The sequence below is a fragment of the Pangasianodon hypophthalmus genome, chromosome 20, assembly GCF_027358585.1.
Source record: "Pangasianodon hypophthalmus isolate fPanHyp1 chromosome 20, fPanHyp1.pri, whole genome shotgun sequence".
Taxonomy (NCBI): domain Eukaryota; kingdom Metazoa; phylum Chordata; class Actinopteri; order Siluriformes; family Pangasiidae; genus Pangasianodon; species Pangasianodon hypophthalmus.
The window spans coordinates 21,653,783-21,658,782 of record NC_069729.1 but is presented as its reverse complement, the minus strand read 5'-3'; the positions used below and the strand labels follow the sequence as shown (position 1 = coordinate 21,658,782).

At 49.6% G+C, this 5,000-nt stretch overlaps 2 protein-coding genes across 2 annotated transcripts in view; one reads left to right on the top strand and one right to left on the bottom strand.

Moving 5' to 3' along the window:
• poc1a (POC1 centriolar protein A) overlaps positions 1–5,000 on the bottom strand; it is a 256,921-nt gene that overhangs the window by 27,260 nt on the left and 224,661 nt on the right. The window lies entirely within an intron of this gene.
• The window catches only part of ctdsp2 (CTD (carboxy-terminal domain, RNA polymerase II, polypeptide A) small phosphatase 2), a 26,424-nt gene that overhangs the window by 3,397 nt on the left and 18,027 nt on the right, over positions 1–5,000 (top strand). The gene's annotated exons all lie outside the window — the stretch shown is intronic.

Below are 5,000 nucleotides of genomic sequence, written 5' to 3'. Positions count from 1 at the left end.
GGTGTGTGAGGTGTGTGTGAGGTGTGTACAGAGTGGTGTGTGTGAGGTGTGTACAGAGTGGTGTGTGAGGTGTGTGTGAGGTGTGTACAGAGTGGTGTGTGTGTGTGAGGTGTGTACAGAGTGGTGTGTGAGGTGTGTGTGAGGTGTGTACAGAGTGGTGTGTGTGAGGTGTGTACAGAGTGGTGTGTGTGTGTGAGGTGTGTACAGAGTGGTGTGTGTGTGTGTGAGGTGTGTGTGTGGTGTGTACAGAGTGGTGTGTGTGTGAGGTGTGTACAGAGTGGTGTGTGTGTGTGTGTGTGTCTGTGTGAGGTGTGTACAGAGTGGTGTGTGTGTGTGTGTGTGTCTGTGTGAGGTGTGTACAGAGTGGTGTGTGTGTGAGGTGTGTACAGAGTGGTGTGTGTGTGTGTGTGTGTACAGAGTGGTGTGTGTGTGTGAGGTGTGTACAGAGTGGTGTGTGTGTGTGTGAGGTGTGTACAGAGTGGTGTGTGTGAGGTGTGTACAGAGTGGTGTGTGTGAGGTGTGTACAGAGTGGTGTGTGTGAGGTGTGTACAGAGTGGTGTGTGTGTGTGTGAGGTGTGTGTGTGTGTGTGTGGTGTGTACAGAGTGGTGTGTGTGTGAGGTGTGTGTGAGGTGTGTACAGAGTGGTGTGTGTGTGTGTGTGTCTGTGTGAGGTGTGTACAGAGTGGTGTGTGTGTGAGGTGTGTACAGAGTGGTGTGTGTGTGAGGTGTGTACAGAGTGGTGTGTGTGTGTGAGGTGTGTACAGAGTGGTGTGTGTGTGTGTGGTGTGTACAGAGTGGTGTGTGTGTGTGTGTGAGGTGTGTACAGAGTGGTGTGTGTGTGTGTGAGGTGTGTACAGAGTGGTGTGTGTGTGTGTGTGTGTGTGAGGTGTGTACAGAGTGGTGTGTGTGTGTGTGTGTGTGAGGTGTGTACAGAGTGGTGTGTGTGTGAGGTGTGTACAGAGTGGTGTGTGTGTGAGGTGTGTACAGAGTGGTGTGTGTGTGAGAGGTGTGTACAGAGTGGTGTGTGTGTGAGAGGTGTGTACAGAGTGGTGTGTGTGTGAGAGGTGTGTACAGAGTGGTGTGTGTGTGTGTGAGGTGTGTACAGAGTGGTGTGTGTGTGAGGTGTGTACAGAGTGGTGTGTGTGTGAGGTGTGTACAGAGTGGTGTGTGTGTGTGTGTGTGTGTGAGGTGTGTACAGAGTGGTGTGTGTGTGAGGTGTGTACAGAGTGGTGTGTGTGTGTGTGAGGTGTGTACAGAGTGTGGTGTGTGTGTGAGGTGTGTGTGAGGTGTGTGTGTGTTGGTATAAATCACACAGTGGTGTGTGTGTTAGTGGTGTGAGGTGTGTGTGTACAGTGTAGTGTGTGTGTGTGTGAGGTGTTTGTGTGTGTGTGTGTGTACGGTGTGTGTGTGTGTGTACAGTGTAGTGTGTGTGTACAGTGTAGTGTGTGTGAGGTGTGTGTGTGTGTGTGTGTGTGTACAGTGTAGTGTGTGAGGTGTGTGTGTGTGTGTACAGTGTAGTGTGTGTGTGTGTGTGTGTACAGTGTAGTGTGTGTGAGGTCTGTGTGTGTGTGTGAGGTCTGTGTGTGTGTACAGTGTAGTGTGTGTGTGTGTGTGTGTGAGGTGTGTGTGTGTGTGTGTACAGTGTAGTGTGTGTGAGGTGTGTGTGTGTGAGGTGTGTGTGTGTGTGTGTACAGTGTAGTGTGTGTGAGGTGTGTGTGTGTGTGTACAGTGTTGTGTGTGTGTGTGTGTGAGGTGTGTGTGTGTGTGTGTGTGTGTGTGTGTACAGTGTAGTGTGTGTGTGTGTGTGTGAGGTCTGTGTGTGTGTGTGTGAGGTGTGTGTGTGTGAGGTGTGTGTGTGTGAGGTGTGTGTGTGTGTGTACAGTGTAGTGTGTGTGAGGTGTGTGTGTGAGGTGTGTGTGTGTGTGTACAGTGTAGTGTGTGTGTGTGTGAGGTGTGTGTGTGTGTGCACAGTGTAGTGTGTGTGTGTGTGTGTGTGTGAGGTGTGTGTGTGTGTGTGTGTGTGTACAGTGTAGTGTGTGTGTGTGTGTGTGAGGTGTGTGTGTGAGGTGTGTGTGAGGTGTGTGTGAGGTGTGTGTGTGTGTGTGAGGTGTGTGTGTGTGTACAGTGTAGTGTGTGTGTGTGTGTGTGTACAGTGTAGTGTGTGTGTGTGTGTACAGTGTAGTGTGTGTGTGTGTGTACAGTGTAGTGTGTGTGTGTGTGTACAGTGTAGTGTGTGTGTGTGTGTGAGGTGTGTGTGTGTGTGTGTGTACAGTGTAGTGTGTGTGGGGTGTGTGTGTGTACAGTGTAGTGTGTGTGAGGTGTGTGTGTGTGTACAGTGTAGTGTGTGTGTGTGTGTACAGTGTAGTGTGTGTGTGTACAGTGTAGTGTGTGTGTGTGTGAGGTGTGTGTGTGTGTGTGTACAGTGTAGTGTGTGTGAGGTGTGTGTGTGTGAGGTGTGTGTGTGTGTGTGTGTACAGTGTAGTGTGTGTGAGGTGTGTGTGTGTGTGTACAGTGTTGTGTGTGTGTGTGTGTGAGGTGTGTGTGTGTGTGTGTGTGTGTGTACAGTGTAGTGTGTGTGTGTGTGTGTGAGGTGTGTGTGTGTGTGTGTACAGTGTAGTGTGTGTGGGGTGTGTGTGTGTGTGTGTGTGTACAGTGTAGTGTGTGTGTGTGTGTGTGTGTGAGGTGTGTGTGTGTGTGTGTGTACAGTGTAGTGTGTGTGAGGTGTGTGTGTGTGTGTGTACAGTGTAGTGTGTGTGTGTGTGTGAGGTGTGTGTGTGTGTGAGGTGTGTGTGTGTGAGGTGTGTGTGTGTGTGTGTGTACAGTGTTGTGTGTGTGTGTGTGTGTGTGAGGTGTGTGTGTGTGTGTGTGTGTGTACAGTGTAGTGTGTGTGAGGTGTGTGTGTGTGTGTGTACAGTGTAGTGTGTGTGTACAGTGTAGTGTGTGTGTGAGGTGTGTGTGTGTGTGTGTACAGTGTAGTGTGTGTGTACAGTGTAGTGTGTGTGTACAGTGTAGTGTGTGTGAGATGTGTGTGTGTGTGTGTGTGTGTGAGGTGTGTGTGTGTGTGTGTGTGTGTGTACAGTGTAGTGTGTGTGAGGTGTGTGTGTGTGTGTACAGTGTAGTGTGTGTGTTTGTGTGTGTGAGGTGTGTGTGTGTGTGTGTACAGTGTAGTGTGTGTGAGGTGTGTGTGTGTGTGTGTGTACAGTGTAGTGTGTGTGTGAGGTGTGTGTGTGTGAGGTCTGTGTGTGTGTGTGTGTGTGTTTGTACAGTGTAGTGTGTGTGTGAGGTGTGTGTACAGTGTAGTGTGTGTACAGTGTAGTGTGTGTGAGGTGTGTGTGTGTGTGTGTGTGTACAGTGTAGTGTGTGTGTGTGTGAGGGGTGTGTGTGTACAGTGTAGTGTGTGTGAGGTGTGTGTGTGTGTACAGTGTAGTGTGTGTGAGGTGTGTGTGTGTGTGTGTGTGTGTACAGTGTAGTGTGTGTGTGTGTGTGTGTGAGGTGTGTGTGTGTGTGTGTACAGTGTAGTGTGTGTGAGGTGTGTGTGTGTGAGGTGTGTGTGTGTGAGGTGTGTGTGTGTACAGTGTAGTGTGTGTACAGTGTAGTGTGTGTGTGTACAGTGTAGTGTGTGTACAGTGTAGTGTGTGTACAGTGTAGTGTGTGTGTGTGTGTGTGTGTGTGTACAGTGTAGTGTGTGTGTGTGTGTGTGAGGGGTGTGTGTGTACAGTGTAGTGTGTGTGTGTGTGTGTGAGGGGTGTGTGTGTACAGTGTAGTGTGTGTGTGTGTGTGTGAGAGGTGTGTGTGTGTGTGTACAGTGTAGTGTGTGTGAGGTGTGTGTGTACAGTGTAGTGTGTGTATGTGTGAGGTGTGTGTGTGTGTGTACAGTGCAGTGTGTGTGAGGTGTGTGTGTGTGTGAGGTGTGTGTGTGTGCGGTGTGTGTGTGTGTGAGGTGTGTGTGAGGTGTGTGTGTGTGTGTGTACAGTGTAGTGTGTGTGTGTGAGGTGTGTGTGTGTGTGTGTGTGTGTGTGTGTGTGTACAGTGTAGTATGTGTGTGAGGTGTGTGTGTGTACAGTGTAGTGTGTGTGTGAGGTGTGTGTGTGAGGTGTGTGTGTGTACAATGTAGTGTGTGTGTGTGTGTGTGTACAGTGTAGTGTGTGTGAGGTGTGTGTGTGTGTGTGTGTACAGTGTAGTGTGTGTGTGTGTGTGTGTGTGTGTGTGTACAGTGTAGTGTGTGAGGTGTGTGTGTGTGAGGTGTGTGTGTGTGTGAGGTGTGTGTGTGAGGTGTGTGTGTGTGTACAGTGTAGTGTGTGTGAGGTGTGTGAGGTGTGTGTGTGTGTGTGTGTGTGAGCTGTGTGTGTGTGAGGTGTGTGTGTGTGTACAGTGTAGTGTGTGTGAGGTGTGTGAGGTGTGTGTGTGAGGTGTGTGTGTGTGTGTGTGTGAGGTGTGTGTGTGTGTACAGTGTAGTGTGTGTGAGGTGTGTGTGTGAGGTAGTGTGTGTGTGTGAGGTAGTGTGTGTGTGTGTGTGTGTGTGTGAGGTGTGTGTGTGTGTGTGTGTGTGTGTGAGGTGTGTGTGTGTGTGTGTACAGTGTAGTGTGTGTGTGTGAGGTGTGTGTGTGTACAGTGTAGTGTGTGTGTGAGGTATGTGTGTGAGGTGTGTGTGTGTACAGTGTAGTGTGTGTGTGAGGTGTGTGTGTGAGGTGTGTGTGTGTGTTTACTCTGCTCTGATGTTCAGTGTTGATATGCTGGTGATGTGTCTGATCTCGGCTTTATGATATTATCTCTATCACAGCGTCTGATTGTCTGATTGTCTGATCGTTTGTCTGTTTGCTGTCGTCTGATTTGTTTCTCAGAGACGCACCTTTACCTGTGCTCTAGATAAGCACCCTACCTAGACAGCCTCCTCTCGAGTGCACTCCGTCTCACACACGAGTTGTATATAAGCACACAGAGGTCAGGTGAAGGGGCGGAGCTAGGGGCGGGGCTAGTGTTAATATAAGATCTATAATCCT